Source organism: Engystomops pustulosus, chromosome 10 (assembly GCF_040894005.1).
Source record: "Engystomops pustulosus chromosome 10, aEngPut4.maternal, whole genome shotgun sequence".
Taxonomy (NCBI): domain Eukaryota; kingdom Metazoa; phylum Chordata; class Amphibia; order Anura; family Leptodactylidae; genus Engystomops; species Engystomops pustulosus.
The window spans coordinates 8703985-8721753 of NC_092420.1; the positions used below are offsets into that span (position 1 = coordinate 8703985).

General features: G+C 47.3%; 1 protein-coding gene and 1 long non-coding RNA gene across 5 annotated transcripts in view; one reads left to right on the top strand and one right to left on the bottom strand.

The window, feature by feature from the left end:
* Positions 1 to 8340, top strand: part of LOC140103789 (uncharacterized) — a 106662-nt gene extending 98322 nt beyond the window's left edge. The window contains exons 3-4 of one of the 2 annotated variants that reach the window (XR_011850179.1): positions 3512 to 3577; positions 7758 to 8340. This is a non-coding gene — a long non-coding RNA (uncharacterized lncRNA). The remainder of the gene's footprint in view (positions 1 to 3511; positions 3578 to 7757) is intronic. The other variant, XR_011850180.1, reaches the window with a different exon arrangement.
* The window catches only part of CHCHD6 (coiled-coil-helix-coiled-coil-helix domain containing 6), a 173557-nt gene that overhangs the window by 18119 nt on the left and 137669 nt on the right, over positions 1 to 17769 (bottom strand). The window lies entirely within an intron of this gene.

Sequence of the window (17769 nt, forward strand, 5' to 3'; positions counted from 1 at the left end):
AGACGTGTTCTGCTGCTCATTACCCTCCATTACCGGGATCTGCAGAGGAGGCCGCGCGGCTGTCACCCCAATGCTTCACCTTCTCACTATCTCATGGACCTGCACACTCAGCAGTGCATGCATGTCATTACCATAGGTAGTGGGGAATACACATATATATCCATCATTACATCACTACTGACAATAGATGATGTCACAGCTTATCTCCTCCCCCTCCTGTACAATGACCTCTATATAGATAACACTGACCCATCATTACATCACTACTGACAATAGATGATGTCACAGCTTATCTCCTCCTCCCTGTACAATGACCTCTATATAGATAACACTGACCCATCATTACATCACTACTGACAATAGATGATGTCACAGCTTATCTCCTCCTCCTCCCTGTACAATGACCTCTATATAGATAAGACTGACCCATCATTACATCACTACTGACAATAGATGATGTCACAGCTTATCTCCTCCTCCTCCCTGTACAATGTCCTCTATATAGATAACACTGACCCATCATTACATCACTACTGACAATAGATGATGTCACAGCTTATCTCCTCCCCCTCCCTGTACAATGACCTCTATATAGATAACACTGACCCATCATTACATCCCTACTGACAATAGATGATGTCACAGCTTATCTCCTCCCCCTCCTGTACAATGACCTCTATATAGATAACACTGACCCATCATTACATCACTACTGACAATAGATGATGTCACAGATTATCTCCTCCCCCTCCCTGTACAATGTCCTCTATATAGAAAACACTGACCCATCATTACATCACTACTGACAATAGATGATGTCACAGCTTATCTCCTCCCCCTCCTGTACAATGACCTCTATATAGATAACACTGACCCATCATTACATCACTACTGACAATAGATGATGTCACAGATTATCTCCTCCCCCTCCCTGTACAATGTCCTCTATATAGAAAACACTGACCCATCATTACATCACTACTGACAATAGATGATGTCACAGCTTATCACCTCCCCCTCCTGTATAATGACCTCTATATAGATAACACTGACCCATCATTACATCACTACTGACAATAGATGATGTCACAGATTATCTCCTCCCCCTCCCTGTACAATGACCTCTATATAGATAATACTAACCCATCATTACATCACTACTGACAATAGATGATGTCACAGATTATCTCCTCCCCCTCCCTGTACAATGTCCTCTATATAGAAAACACTGACCCATCATTACATCACTACTGACAATAGATGATGTCACAGCTTATCACCTCCCCCTCCTGTATAATGACCTCTATATAGATAACACTGACCCATCATTACATCACTACTGACAATAGATGATGTCACAGATTATCTCCTCCCCCTCCCTGTACAATGTCCTCTATATAGAAAACACTGACCCATCATTACATCACTACTGACAATAGATGATGTCACAGCTTATCACCTCCCCCTCCTGTATAATGACCTCTATATAGATAACACTGACCCATCATTACATCACTACTGACAATAGATGATGTCACAGATTATCTCCTCCCCCTCCCTGTACAATGACCTCTATATAGATAACACTGACCCATCATTACATCACTACTGACAATAGATGACGTCACAGCTTATCTCCTCCTCCTCCCTGTACAATGACCTCTATATAGATAACACTGACCCATCATTACATCACTACTGACAATAGATGATGTTACAGCTCATCTCCTCCTCCTCCCTGTACAATGACCTCTATATAGATAACACTGACCCATCATTACATCACTACTGACAATAGATGATGTCACAGCTTATCTCCTCCCCCTCCCTGTACAATGTCCTCTATATAGAAAACACTGACCCATCATTACATCACTACTGACAATAGATGATGTCACAGCTTATCTCCTCCCCCTCCCTGTACAATGACCTCTATATAGATAACACTGACCCATCATTACATCACTACTGACAATAGATGATGTCACAGCTTATCCCCTCCCCCTCCCTGTACAATGACCTCTATATAGATAACACTGACCCATCATTACATCACTACTGACAATAGATGATGTCACAGCTTATCTCCTCCCCCTCCCTGTACAATGACCTCTATATAGATAACACTGACCCATCATTACATCACTACTGACAATAGATGATGTCACAGCTTATCTCCTCCCCCTCCCTGTACAATGACCTCTATATAGATAACACTGACTCATCATTACATCACTACTGACAATAGATGATGTCACAGCTTATCTCCTCCCCCTCCCTGTACAATGACCTCTATATAGATAACACTCAGCCATCATTACATCACTACTGACAATAGATGATGTCACAGCTTATCTCCTCCCCCGCCCTGTACAATGACCTCTATATAGATAACACTGACCCATCATTACATCACTACTGACAATAGATGATGTCACAGCTTATCTCCTCCCCCTCCCTGTACAATGACCTCTATATAGATAACACTGACCCATCATTACATCCCTACTGACAATAGATGATGTCACAGCTTATCTCCTCCCCCTCTCTGTACAATGACCTCTATATAGATAACACTGACCCATCATTACATCACTACTGACAATAGATGATGTCACAGCTTATCTCCTCCCCCTCCCTGTACAATGACCTCTATATAGATAACACTGACCCATCATTACATCACTACTGACAATAGATGACGTCACAGCTTATCTCCTCCTCCTCCCTGTACAATGACCTCTATATAGATATCACTGACCCATCATTACATCACTACTGACAATAGGTGATGTCACAGCTTATCCCTTCCCCCTCCCTGTACAATGACCTCTATATATATATAACACTGACCCATCATTACATCACTACTGACAATAGATGATGTCACAGCTTATCTCCTCCCCCTCCCTGTACAATGACCTCTATATATATATAACACTGACCCATCATTACATCACTACTGACAATAGATGATGTCACAGCTTATCTCCTCCCCCTCCCTGTACAATGACCTCTATATATATATAACACTGACCCATCATTACATCACTACTGACAATAGATGATGTCACAGCTTATCATTACCATAATCTCAGACAGAAGGCAGTAGATTGTAGAGATAAGACCTGAATAGATCCGGTCACTGGAGAAAACTTCTGAGTTTTCAGCAGCCGATTTCAGACACACAACTTGTCCCCTACGCGGGGATCGGCTCGTGTTCTGCGCTTATGTAAATGAGGCCCCTGCTGAATTAATTAGCATTAAGAGTTTAATTAGGGGACCATTTCCGAAAGGTTAGACCTTAATTTATTGAATTATTTCATTATTATTGCGATTCTGCTTTAACCTCGGGGCTGCGGATACTTAACTACATAAAGATGGAGGATCCTGCTGGCGCCGCGTAATCTCTGCCTGCACCATAATTTACACCACTTTCTAGTTATAATTACTTTTACTTTACAATTTATGCTTTTATTGAATTATGTGCATTTTTTTCTTCCATCTATAGGGAGGAGCTTGTAGACTTGTCCATGGAGAACTTTGGCCAATCAGCTGTCGGCACCAACACGAAACGGTAGTAAAGGGGGTGGAGCTTCCATTAAATACGGAGATGGTCAGGGGCGTTGTTCGGTCTTATAAATTCCCGCCCAGTCATGATATATGGATATAATATTATGGGCTTGTCCTCACACTGCTGTGCTCTGTGCACATAGTGGAGTAATTTTTAGCAAGCTGGTAGCAGCAGGACTGTGATACAGCATTTATAACTGAAGACTGTAGACTCGGGAGTGTTTCACACTGCTGTGCACTTTGCTCAGCTATAGCTGGCTTTTGGCTGAATAGCAAAACTGCTATGCAGAGAGCACAGCAGTGTGAGGGCAAACCCCCAGTGCCCCCCCAAAAAGAAGCTACAATTCTGCTGCTACTATCAATATACACAGAGGTAGGGTTAGACATCTCTCCGGGGACAATACCTAGCACTGCACGCAGAGATCACAGAGAACAGCAGTGTGAGGACACATCCCCAGTACGCATGGAGAAGCTACAATCCTGAAATATGGATCTATATTTTAGAGTTCTGCTGCTAACAACATACCGAGAGGTAGGAATACACATCTCTCCAGGGACAATACCTAGCACTGAAAGAACACAGCAGTGTGAGGACACCCCCCCCCCTCCCTGTGCATTTGGAGAAGCTACAATCCTAGAATAAAAATCCATATTTCACAGTCCTGCTGCTACAGACAACATACACAAAGTTATTATTCCACATTTTTCCAGGGACAATACCAAACACTACCTGCAGAGAGGACAGAGCACAGCAGTGTGAGGACACAACTTGGAGAATTGGAGAGACTGTACTGGGGGTGTGTCCTCACAATTCTGTGCTCTCTACAATCCTCTACAAAACCATATTTCACAGTCCTGTTGCTACAAATCACATACACAAAAAGATATGATTACACATCTCTCCAGGGACAATACCTAACACTGGCTGCAGAGAGCACAGAGCACAGCAGTGTGAGGTCTGATTACACATCTCTCCAGGGACAATACAGAACACTGGCTGCAGAGAGCACAGAGCACAGCAGTGTGAGGACACAACCACAGTACAATCCTGGAATATAAATCCATATTTCACAGTCCTGCTGCTACAAACAACATAAACAATGGTCTGATTACACATCTAATAAGAATAATAATTCTTTATTTATAAAGCACCTACAGATTACGCAACGCTACACAGAACTTGCCAAAACAGTCCCTGTCCCCATGGGGCTCATAATCTAATCACCTACCAGTATGTTTTGGAGTGTGGGAGGAAACACGGAGAGAACATACAAACTCTTTGCAGATGTTGACCTGGATAGGACTTGAACCCAGGACTCCAGCACTGCAAGGCAGAAGTGCTAAACACTAAGCCACCGTGCTGCAGCGAGGGCCATCTCCCTAAGAACAATACCGATTATTGGCTGCAGAGCACAGCAGTGTGAGAATCCCTAGTACAATCCTGGAATATATTCATATTTCACAGTCCTGCTGCTACAAACATAAACAACGTTCTGATTACACATCTCTCTAGGGACAAAGCCTAACACTGGCTGCAGAGAGCACAGCAGTGTGAGAACACAACCCCCAGTACGCTTGGAGAAACCACAATCCTGAAATATAAATCCGTATATGACAGTCCTGCTGCTACTAACAACACACACAAAGCTCTGATTACACTGTCAAAACTGCTAACACATTCACTTACAGTAAAGCTGACATGCAGCAGGATAACAATGCAGGTTAATTGAAGTATAATACCGTCACGTGGTGCACAGGAATTATTGTTTAGTCTCAGTCTTCCTGAGAGAAGTAATGTATAGACGAGGCTGCGGGTCTCCCACGCATCGCACACCCACCAGGGATGTAAATCAGTGGGATCGGGGCTGATGTATATATCCACCACCTGTGACATCACCATCGCAGTATACAGCGGTCTGTACCACGAGCTTTCGCTCACCTTTCTGCAGTGACTTTGTTGCAATGTGTCAGTACGGAGATCAGATTTCCGGGCGTCACGTACAGAGCACTCACCTGCCGCCATATAACAATAATGTCACGCCATAAAAGTTTAAAGTGGCGAGAAGCGGCTCGTAATCTTCTCCGGCGGGAGGGTCAGCGGCGCTGGAGGACGGGTGATTTATGGCCGGGCCTCCGGCTTTCCTGCCACTCACGGGTTTATTAATGCACGACTTGACGGGATCCGTAATAGCGACGCGCGGTATGTTGTGATCCGATACGCCGCGTGACGGGGAGCAGTCACATACCGTCGTTAGCCTTTCTAATGCAAATGAGGAAGACGTATCCAAGGAGGGCGAGATTAATGAGGAGAATGACGGAGATTAAATATTATGTCAGATTTATTGGAGGCGTAAATACAAAGTAGCGGTATTATAAGTGCCCCATGGCTGCCATCTTCTGCCAAGCTACATCACGTAACATTTGCTGATCAACTAATGATGTATAACATTTGCAGGAAAAAAACTAGGAGGCAGCACTATCTGTACCATTTACATGGAGAGAATAGGAGGCAGCACTATCTGCACCATTTACAGGGAGAGAATAGGAGGCAGCACTATCTGCACCATTTACAGGGAGAGAATAGGAGGCAGCACTATCTGCACCATTTACAGGGAGAGAATAGGAGGCAGCACTATCTGTATCATTTACAGGGAGAGAATAGGAAGCAGCACTATCTGTATCATTTACAGAGAGAGAATAGGAGGCAGCACTATCTGTATCATTTACAGGGAGAGAATAGGAAGCAGCACTATCTGTATCATTTACAGAGAGAGAATAGGAGGCAGCACTATCTGTAACATTTACAGAGAGAGAATAGGAGGCAGCACTATCTGTTCCATTTACAGGGAGAGAATAGGAGGCAGCACTATCTGTACCATTTACAGGGATAGAATAGGAGGCAGCACTATCTGTACCATTTACAGGGATAGAATAGGAGGCAGCACTATCTGTACCATTTACAGGGATAGAATAGGAGGCAGCACTATCTGTTCCATTTACAGGGAGAGAATAGGAGGCAGCACTATCTGTACCATTTTCAGGGAGGACTAGGAGGAAGCACTATCTGTTCCATTAAAAGAGAGAGAATAGGAGACAGTACTATCTGTACCATTTACAGGGAGAGAATAGGAGGCAGCACTATCTGTTCCATTTAAAAAGAGAGAATAGGAGGAAGCACTATCTGTACCATTTGCAGGGAGGAGTAGGAGGAAACACTATTTGTACCTTTTACAGGGAGAGAATAGGAGGTAGTATTATCTGTTCCATTTAAAGATAGAGAATAGGCGGTGTTACTATCCTGCATGTGTCGCTTCACCGCTCAGGTCCGCCGGAGTTCACCTTTTTCTTGGTACAAGTAAGTGCACACAATTTGAATCTTAGATCCTGCACTCAGTCCGAATCAGTCGCATCGTCCGATCGCCACGCCCCCCGATTTCTGTCGCACGAAATCTGACCGTGTGCGACACAATCCCCTGCTAAATACCTGTCCCAGTGGCGCAAATCCTGAAAACTTTGAAAATCTGATGAACGTGTGATCCGCGTACCCTTAGTAAATAAGTCCCAGTATTTTCTGTGTGTACATGATTTGGATAGAGATAGGGAGGTAGCACTATCTGTGCCTACATTATTTCTAGAAACCAGGCAAGGGACAATACAATCCATGCCTAGACGATAGACAAATGGAGGTAACACTATTGGAGCCCACGCTATTTACAGGGATATACAATACTTTGTTTAGATTATTTCCAGGAAGAGACAGGGAGGCAGCACTATCTGTACCGTAAATAAAACTCGGCACAAGATTAATTCCCAATGGGAGCCTGACGTTTTTTGAGTAACGACTCGATACAATTTTGCTTGACAGATTAGCCTCTCCAGGCATCTCCCTGTATATATTGTAAGAACAGATATTACTTCTTCCCCTACTCTTTCACCCTCTTACATCATCTTAGCAATACTAGAACTGTACACTTTCAATCACTGTAAATTATGTCGCCACAGTATCATTTCCTTCCCTCTTCCTGTAAAATATAAAAGGCTCAGACAGTAATGTGTCCCTGTCTCTCATCTGAAATGGGACAGATAGTGCTGCCTCCTAGTTATACATATATATATCACACAGAGAGGGGTCTACATCATTAGCAGAGGGCTGTGACTGATGTCCTCTATTTGTTACCTTCCAGGCTGACACTGTACTGAAGATATGGGAATATTTCGGATCCTGGACTCCGGGGAGACTGTAAATGTCAGGAAACTGGGTCAGAGAAGAAGGTGTATGTGACATGTAAGGTGCAGGGAGACTTCTGTGGTCGCAGCGTGGGTGAGAGGAGGCAGCGGGTGTAATTATAGCGGGGTCATTAAAGACAATGAATATCATCCCCCATAAGACACTATGACCATAATAATAGCAGGACCGGGTCTGATAAGTCGTGACATCCACCTTCCACACCGCGCACAATCTGGACTCTTGGCCGCAGAGCTTGCGATCCACTAACGCGGTTTAATTCATTGCCTGGCAGACGATGGCCATCAGCAGATACAATAAGAAAACTCCCGGATAATTAATTAGATAAAGACTGTTAATGGCTCGCACCAGATGAAGGAGCCGCACAGATGGCTAAACATTTGGCTGAAGGAAGCGACACGAGAAGACTGTATCCGAGTATCCGAGCTTCTCAGACAGCGGAATAGGCAAATGGGGATGTGCGCAAGAATGTGTTGGAGGAAAATCTGCAGGAGGCAATAAAGTCAAATCTGACAAGTCGCAGGCAACAGGAGGAGCTGCCATTTATTCATTATCTGCTGAGACCCTACAACTCCCTCAATGCAGCAGATGTCCCCGACTATGAGAAACCCATGTCCTAACGAGCCGTAAGAATAGCCCTTTAAATTAGCAATAGGCAAGAAATATCTTGTATCTACACAATGACTGCACCAGCGGCAGAATAGTGAGTGCAGCTCTAGAGTATAATACAGGATGTAACTCAGGATCAGTACAGGATAAGTAATGTCATGTATGTACACAGTGACTGCACCAGCAGCAGAATAGTGAGTGCAGCTCTGGTGTATAATACAGGATGTAACTCAGGATCAGTACAGGATAAGTAATGTCATGTATGTACACAGTGACTGCACCAGCAGCAGAATAGTGAGTGCAGCTCTGGGGTATAATACAGGATGTAACTCAGGATCAGTACAGGATAAGTAATGTCATGTATGTACACAGTGACTGCACCAGCAGCAGAATAGTGAGTGCAGCTCTGGGGTATAATACAGGATGTAACTCAGGATCAGTACAGGATAAGTAATGTCATGTATGTACACAGTGACTGCACCAGCAGCAGAATAGTGAGTGCAGCTCTGGGGTATAATACAGGATGTAACTCAGGATTAGTACAGGATAAGTAATGTCATGTATGTAAACAGTGACTGCAGCAGCAGCAGAATAGTGAGTGCAGCTCTGGAGTATAATACAGGATGTAACTCAGGATCAGTACAGGATAAGTAATGTCATGTATCTACACAATGACTGCACCAGCGGCAGAATAGTGAGTGCAGCTCTGGAGTATAATACAGGATGTAACTCAGGATCAGTACAGGATAAGTAATGTCATGTATGTACACAGTGACTGCACCAGCAGCAGAATAGTGAGTGCAGCTCTGGGGTATAATACAGGATGTAACTCAGGATCAGTACAGGATAAGTAATGTCATGTATGTACACAGTGACTGCACCAGCAGCAGAATAGTGAGTGCAGCTCTGGGGTATAATACAGGATGTAACTCAGGATCAGTACATGATAAGTAATGTCATGTATGTACACAGTGACTGCACCAGCAGCAGAATAGTGAGTGCAGCTCTGGGGTATAATACAGGATGTAACTCAGGATCAGTACAGGATAAGTAATGTCATGTATGTACACAGTGACTGCCCCAGCAGCAGAATAGTGAGTGCAGCTCTGGAGTATAATACAGGATGTAACTCAGGATCAGTACAGGATAAGTAATGTCATGTATGTACCCAGTGACTGCACCAGCAGCAGAATAGTGAGTGCAGCTCTGGGGTATAATACAGGATGTAACTCAGGATCAGTACAGGATAAGTAATGTCATGTATGTACACAGTGACTGCACCAGCAGCAGAATAGTGAGTGCAGCTCTGGGGTATAATACAGGATGTAACTCAGGATCAGTACAGGATAAGTAATGTCATGTATGTACACAGTGACTGCACCAGCAGCAGAATAGTGAGTGCAGCTCTGGTGTATAATACAGGATGTAACTCAGGATCAGTACAGGATAAGTAATGTCATGTATGTACACAGTGACTGCACCAGCAGCAGAATAGTGAGTGCAGCTCTGGGGTATAATACAGGATGTAACTCAGGATCAGTACAGGATAAGTAATGTCATGTATGTACACAGTGACTGCACCAGCAGCAGAATAGTGAGTGCAGCTCTGGGGTATAATACAGGATGTAACTCAGGATCAGTACAGGATAAGTAATGTCATGTATGTACACAGTGACTGCACCAGCAGCAGAATAGTGAGTGCAGCTCTGGGGTATAATACAGGATGTAACTCAGGATCAGTACATGATAAGTAATGTCATGTATGTACACAGTGACTGCACCAGCAGCAGAATAGTGAGTGCAGCTCTGGGGTATAATACAGGATGTAACTCAGGATCAGTACAGGATAAGTAATGTCATGTATGTACACAGTGACTGCCCCAGCAGCAGAATAGTGAGTGCAGCTCTGGAGTATAATACAGGATGTAACTCAGGATCAGTACAGGATAAGTAATGTCATGTATGTATACAGTGACTGTACCAGCAGCAGAATAGTGAGTGCAGCTCTGGGGTATAATACAGGATGTAACTCAGGATCAGTACAGGATAAGTAATGTCATGTATGTACACAGTGACTGCACCAGCAGCAGAATAGTGAGTGCAGCTCTGGGGTATAATACAGGATGTAACTCAGGATCAGTACAGGATAAGTAATGTCATGTATGTACACAGTGACTGCACCAGCAGCAGAATAGTGAGTGCAGCTCTGGAGTATAATACAGGATGTAACTCAGGATCAGTACAGGATAAGTAATGTCATGTATGTACCCAGTGACTGCACCAGCAGCAGAATAGTGAGTGCAGCTCTGGTGTATAATACAGGATGTAACTCAGGATCAGTACAGGATAAGTAATGTCATGTATGTACACAGTGACTGCACCAGCAGCAGAATAGTGAGTGCAGCTCTGGGGTATAATACAGGATGTAACTCAGGATTAGTACAGGATAAGTAATGTCATGTATGTAAACAGTGACTGCAGCAGCAGCAGAATAGTGAGTGCAGCTCTGGAGTATAATACAGGATGTAACTCAGGATCAGTACAGGATAAGTAATGTCATGTATCTACACAATGACTGCACCAGCGGCAGAATAGTGAGTGCAGCTCTGGAGTATAATACAGGATGTAACTCAGGATCAGTACAGGATAAGTAATGTCATGTATGTACACAGTGACTGCACCAGCAGCAGAATAGTGAGTGCAGCTCTGGTGTATAATACAGGATGTAACTCAGGATCAGTACAGGATAAGTAATGTCATGTATGTACACAGTGACTGCACCAGCAGCAGAATAGTGAGTGCAGCTCTGGGGTATAATACAGGATGTAACTCAGGATCAGTACAGGATAAGTAATGTCATGTATGTAAACAGTGACTGCAGCAGCAGCAGAATAGTGAGTGCAGCTCTGGAGTATAATACAGGATGTAACTCAGGATCAGTACAGGATAAGTAATGTCATGTATGTACACAGTGACTGCACCAGCAGCAGAATAGTGAGTGGAGCTCTGGGGTATAATACAGGATGTAACTCAGGATCAGTACAGGATAAGTAATGTCATGTATCTACACAATGACTGCACCAGCAGCAGAATAGTGAGTGCAGCTCTGGGGTATAATACAGGATGTAACTCAGGATCAGTACAGGATAAGTAATGTCATGTATGTACACAGTGACTGCACCAGCAGCAGAATAGTGAGTGCAGCTCTGGAGTATAATACAGGATGTAACTCAGGATCAGTACAGGATAAGTAATGTCATGTATGTACACAGTGACTGCACCAGCAGCAGAATAGTGAGTGCAGCTCTGGGGTATAATACAGGATGTAACTCAGGATTAGTACAGGATAAGTAATGTCATGTATGTAAACAGTGACTGCAGCAGCAGCAGAATAGTGAGTGCAGCTCTGGAGTATAATACAGGATGTAACTCAGGATCAGTACAGGATAAGTAATGTCATGTATCTACACAATGACTGCACCAGCGGCAGAATAGTGAGTGCAGCTCTGGAGTATAATACAGGATGTAACTCAGGATCAGTACAGGATAAGTAATGTCATGTATGTACACAGTGACTGCACCAGCAGCAGAATAGTGAGTGCAGCTCTGGTGTATAATACAGGATGTAACTCAGGATCAGTACAGGATAAGTAATGTCATGTATGTACACAGTGACTGCACCAGCAGCAGAATAGTGAGTGCAGCTCTGGGGTATAATACAGGATGTAACTCAGGATTAGTACAGGATAAGTAATGTCATGTATCTACACAATGACTGCACCAGCAGCAGAATAGTGCGTGCAATCTCATTCTGCTGTGTGCTACTGAAGGGTGTGGTTGTTGCTGCTGAGCTCCTGCACCACCTGGTGGAAGACCAATCCACCCAGGCCTGCTCTCTCCTCCCCAGGGAGGGAGTGGGTTTTCTGGGATGAGTGAACCAGGCAAATCCCGGGCTTCTGCCTCTCGGACCAGGCCGGCGGGGGGCAGGAAAAGCCAGATACCGGCCAACATGGAGGGGGTGAGAATATCTGCCCGAACCCAAGGACGCAGTGATGTGACCTCGGCTGCCACCCCCAAGACCCAGGGAAGCCGCAAGGTCTCCGGTTCACAGAAGATCAAGGCAAGTAACATCAGCCTGAGTGCTCCTCCTGGAAAGCTGAGTGACTGTGCGGGAAAGTTGGGTGGTTCAGCTGGAAAGCTGGGTGCTCACGGAGGTGTGCAAAAAGCATGGGGACATCTAAAGGCCCGGGAGTCTGCTACCATCTATGGCTCCCGGATTGCTGAGCACCTCCGTGAGTACGAGGAAGCTGGCAAGGCGATGAATAGGCTCCAGGAGGAGATAAGGGAGACCTTGGCCCTAGCGGGGGTGGCTACACAGAAGAAAAAGTCTGATTTTCTTAACACCATTGACAGACTTAAAGCCGAGGTCACCGCTCTGCAGGAAAAGCGTCATCTTATCCGTGAGCACAGCGGTCCGTTCAGGGAAAAGTTGGAGAACGACGCCAGATTTGATGACATGCGCCAGGAGCAGCTGAGAAAGCTGAAGGGGCTTCAGACCCAGGCGGATGAAGGCGATGGCGATGATGAGGAGGATGAGGAAGACCTGCCGTGTCCGTCTGGTGGCCTGCACCAACACCAGCAGGCCTCGCACGACAGGCTGCCTGCAGAGCAAGCGCCATTACCATCAGGCTGCGGCTCTGCCAACCTGGAGGAGGAAAGTGATGACAGCGGCCAGGGGGGGGGGCGCTAATGGCTCAGATCCGTTAGCTTGAGTCCCCAGTTCACCTCCAAAACTTCTCCTTCGGCGATGATATGCCAGATGACGACCTAAAGAGAAAGAAGAGAGCCAAGAAGACCAAGGCGTCTCAGGAGGTGAATCTGGTGTTTCGTCCCCTCCCTGTTTCCTCCGGGCGGGCAGCAGTGTCAGCCTGTCGTGTAGGCCCCGTTACCCAGCCCAGCACGAATCCTGCAGTGGACTCGGTGCAAGGGTGCGGGGAGATTGCAAAGCCACGTTCCACCATGGCGCAGAGCACCAGCCTTGCTTGTAGTAGCAAGGATGGTGCAGGGAAGGCATCGGCCGAAAGGCCGGACAGTGAGGGCGATCCAGCAGGTCCTGGTACTGTGCGCTGCCCCCCAGTGGGAGGGGGGGGGTGGCCCGGTGCCAGGGGCAGTGGCGGTGGCTCCTGTGGCTCCTAGCGCTGTGGCTGCATCTAGCTCCGGTGGGCAGCGGCAGTGTGATGGGGCTGCTGGGGCTTGTGGTGCGGCGCCTCCCAAGCGTCCTGTGCAGCCTGTGGGAAAGGGCGCAGGAAAAGTTTTATTTTGTATCGGTGCATCTGACCCTGGAGATGACCATAAGAGACTGTCCGGAGTCAATAAGGACAAGCGGCCTCTTTCATCCAGCGAGCAGCGATGCTCAAACCTTAGAAAAACTGCGGGACAACAAGGGGTTAATGCCAATGAGGCAGAGGGCACAAGTAAGATCGGGGTTGGAGCTGCCTCTTCTCAGGCTGTATCAGCTATGGAGGTGGCTCTACCCCCAGTGCCCAGTGACGCCGAGGCAACCCCAGGTCCTCCTGGCCCAGCTGGTGTGAGTGATGCAAGGAAGCGAGGCAGTGATGCAAGGAAGCGAGGCAGTAATGTACATAGTGTGGTGAATGTGGGGGTGGTGAATGGTGATGGGGGGGATCCTGGTAGGAGTGCTGGTCCATCTGCACCCCCAGTGGTGGCCGCTCCCATAAGGAGCTATGCGAGTGTCACCGCTGGGGCAAGTGGGGTTAACTCCTTGTCTCCTGGCTCTGGGAATAGCGTTTTGCAAAGGCGTCTTCTGGAGGCTCTCAGGAGAGGGGAAAAGTCAATCACTGTAGAGGGGAGAGAGGTTGATCTGTCCTTCTGGACAGACAGGCATGGCCTGGCAGCCTTCCAAGAGCAAAGGGGGGGAGAGACTGTATGGTCTTTACCCACAACTGGGCCCGGAGCTGCCCGTAGGAATGTGGTTCGTCTTCGCTGGAGGGGCAGTGACGCATGCCCACCCAGGTCAAGGGTGGTGGAGCTCCTCCTGAAGATGAACTTCAGGGCTAGTGACATCTTTGCCCTGATACATCCTTATGGTACTCCGGAGTTCGACGTCAGCTTTGTCCGGCCGGAGGGCTTAGAGCTCTTCTGGTCGAATTATGAGCTGGCAAAGAACGAGCCCGCATGGCGAGACTTTGCTGTGCAAGCAGTGTCTCGCCAAAACACAGTCAAGAAGGTGACCGTTTTGACCCGTAACGAGTCACTTTCTTGCATGGACATCATGACTTGGCTCAGTCGTTATGGTGAGGTTGTACAGGTACCTCAGAAAAACCGCGATGAATTTGGCATTTGGTCTGGAGCTTGGACCTTCATGATGAAGTTGAAGTGTTCAGGCGGCACAGTCGCCCACATTCCCTCTTCAGCCTTTCTTGGACGGGACAGAATCCTGATTTTCTACCAGGGGCAGCCGAAGGTCTGTCACAGGTGCGGTGACCCCACACACTTTAGCGCCAGCTGCCAAGTGCAGAAGTGCGCTTTGTGTGGTGGGCTAGGTCATCTCGCTGCATCCTGTAAGGACATTAGGTGTAACCTGTGTGGTGAGCTCGGTCACCCTTTCAGCCATTGTCCTCGCTCCTTTGCCAATGCGGTTGTGACCCCAGTGGAGGAGAGCCATGAGGTTGCTTCTGCTGGGGAAGGTACCAGCAGAGGTGGAGGAGCTGAGGGGCCTGTGAAGAAAAGTAAGAATAAGTCACCTTCTCAGTTGAGGCGGCTTGAAGCCAGACAAAAAGGGAGAGAACTGGGGAAGCCTCAGGTTGCTGGGGTGACCCTTGGTCCTTCCTCAGAGGCTGGTCATGCTACTGAGGCCCTGAGGGATGATGAGTTGGATGAGGAGGTCAGGAGGATGGAGCGCGAGAAAGGTGCCATGTCCTCCACGTCCTCCCATTATGAGAGTATGGATGAGGATAACAGGATTTGGCTAGAAAATAAGCGCAAGCAGAAAAAGAAAAAACGCGGCGTATCTAAGGTACCTAAGGAAGGGAAAACTTCCTCCCCTCTGGTTGAGCTTTCCAACCAGTTCCTCACCCTCGATGAGATCGCCTCCTCGGGAAGAGAGGCTGAGGGTGGGGTTCTGGAGGTGGCAGCGGAGCAGCCTGCAGGGGGCGCCGAGTCTCTATCCTCTGGGGAAGCCGGGTCCTCAGAGTGGGAGACTGACTCAGAGTCAGGAGACAAGGACGAAGGAGAGGGTGGTCCGGGTGGGTCCTTGGGGGCCAGTAATAACATGGACACCACAATTTCATTAAAGAGAAGTTGCCCCAATTCTGAAGGGAAAAAAGAAAGGGGATCATCTTCAGAGGACAGTAGAGGGAAGGGAAATAGTAAGAAAAAAGCCGTCTAACTCAATCACTCATGATGGCGGCACCCACTCCGTTGACACTGGCGTCCATTAATGTCGCCAGCATTAAGTCTGATGCGGCTAGATTTGCGGCCTTTGATTTTCTCGGCCGTGTTGAAGCCGACATTTTATTTTTGCAGGAGACCAGGCTGCCAGATTTGGCGGCCGTGTTTAAAGCTAAGAGGGAATGGAGACACGGGCCTTCCTATTGGTCTCTTGCGGCCGAGCCGTATAGCGGAGTTGCGGTCCTTTTTACCGCACCGGTAGAATGCCGACGAGTTATTGAGTTAGAAATGGGGAGGTGCCTGATCCTGGATGTCCTCATGATGGGACAAGAACTTCGTCTTATTAACATCTATGGTCCCCAGTCCAAGTGGGACAGGAAGTGTCTCTTTATGAGGATCAAGCCCTACCTTTTTACAAGTCGGCAGGTGGTCTTTGGAGGGGACTTCAATGCTGTCACGAGGTCCCAGGATAGGGGGGGTTCCAGAGACAAGCTGACTTATGATAGCGTCGCTCTTAATAGCATAGCTAGTGAGGCTCGCCTGGTGGATGTCCACATCCGGCACACCCCAGGCCACGCGGGGTTCACCTATTATAGGGGTAGCTGTAGGTCTAGAATAGACAGGTTTTATTTAAAGGAGGAAGCCATTTCTTCACCAGTGTCCGTTGTTGAGGTGGAGTTCTCCGACCACTGTCTAATTTTGTTTTCTCTGAATGTTACAGAGACCCCCCGGATGGGAAGAGGCTACTGGAAGCTCAATTCGTCTCTCCTGGAAGAAGCGGAGATAAGACAATCCTTTGAGGACTTTCTTCAGAGCCAGGTACCATTGCTGGGCCTTTGTAGCAGTAAGTCAGAGTGGTGGGAGATGCTCAAGAAAAGGGTGGCGAGATTCTTCCGCCAGCTCTCGAGCCTCAGGAGCCTGGACAGGTACCGCCTGTATCAGGGCCTGAGGAGGAAACTCGAGCATCTCGTCTCGACTGGAGGTAGTCGTGAGGACATCTCCAGAGTGAAATCCTTGCTGAAGAGGTGTCAGTACGATAGACACGCATCTTTGGTTTTTGAGAGGGATTACGGGAAATACCGCTCGCCCGACCCTTACAGAAACTGCAAGATGTCAGTGAATGGTAAAGTTGTCACAGGACTGGTTGACAGTACGGGATCCCTGAAAAGGTCCAGATCAGGGATTCTGGAGGTCGTCAGATCCTTCTACTCGCACCTCTTGGGCAGGAAGGATCTAGATCGGGATGTGATGTCGGGTTTCCTGGCTGAAACTGTCCCTGAGCCAGGAGTAGACCCTTCTCTTGATGTTTTGACAGAGATGATTAGGGAAGAGGAAGTCAGCCGGGCGATTGAAGGGCTCGCCCTCAAGAAATCGCCGGGTCCGGATGGCTTAACATCCGAGTTTTATAAGACCTTTAAGGACGCCCTGGTTCCCCTCTTGACTGAGGTATTCAATGAGTGTCTTTCCTCGGGCGCTCTGCCGAAGTCAATGAGGAGGTCTGCCCTGATCATCCTGTCAAAGGGTAAGGACCGATCTCGTATTGAGAACTGGCGTCCCATAGCGCTTCTCAATACGGACAGAAAGGTTTTGGCAAAGGTGCTGTTTAATCGGCTGGTGCAGTTTGCAACCCGGCTCCTTTCGGGGACCCAGCACTGCTCTGTTCCAGGCCGCAGTACATTTAGTGCTGTGCTGTGTGTCCGGGAGGCAGTGGAGCAGGGCAGGGCTGGTAACTGGAAGGGGTACTTGCTGTCCTTGGATCAGGCAAAAGCGTTTGATCGGGTTAACCACGAGTACCTCTGGTCTGTCCTTCTGAGGTATGGCCTGCCGGGTGGGTTTGTCAATTGGCTGAAAGTTTTGTACGCAGGGGCAGAGAGTTTCCCGCTTGTGAACGGTTGGATTGGCCGCTCTTTTGAGGTTGGGTCTGGTGTTCG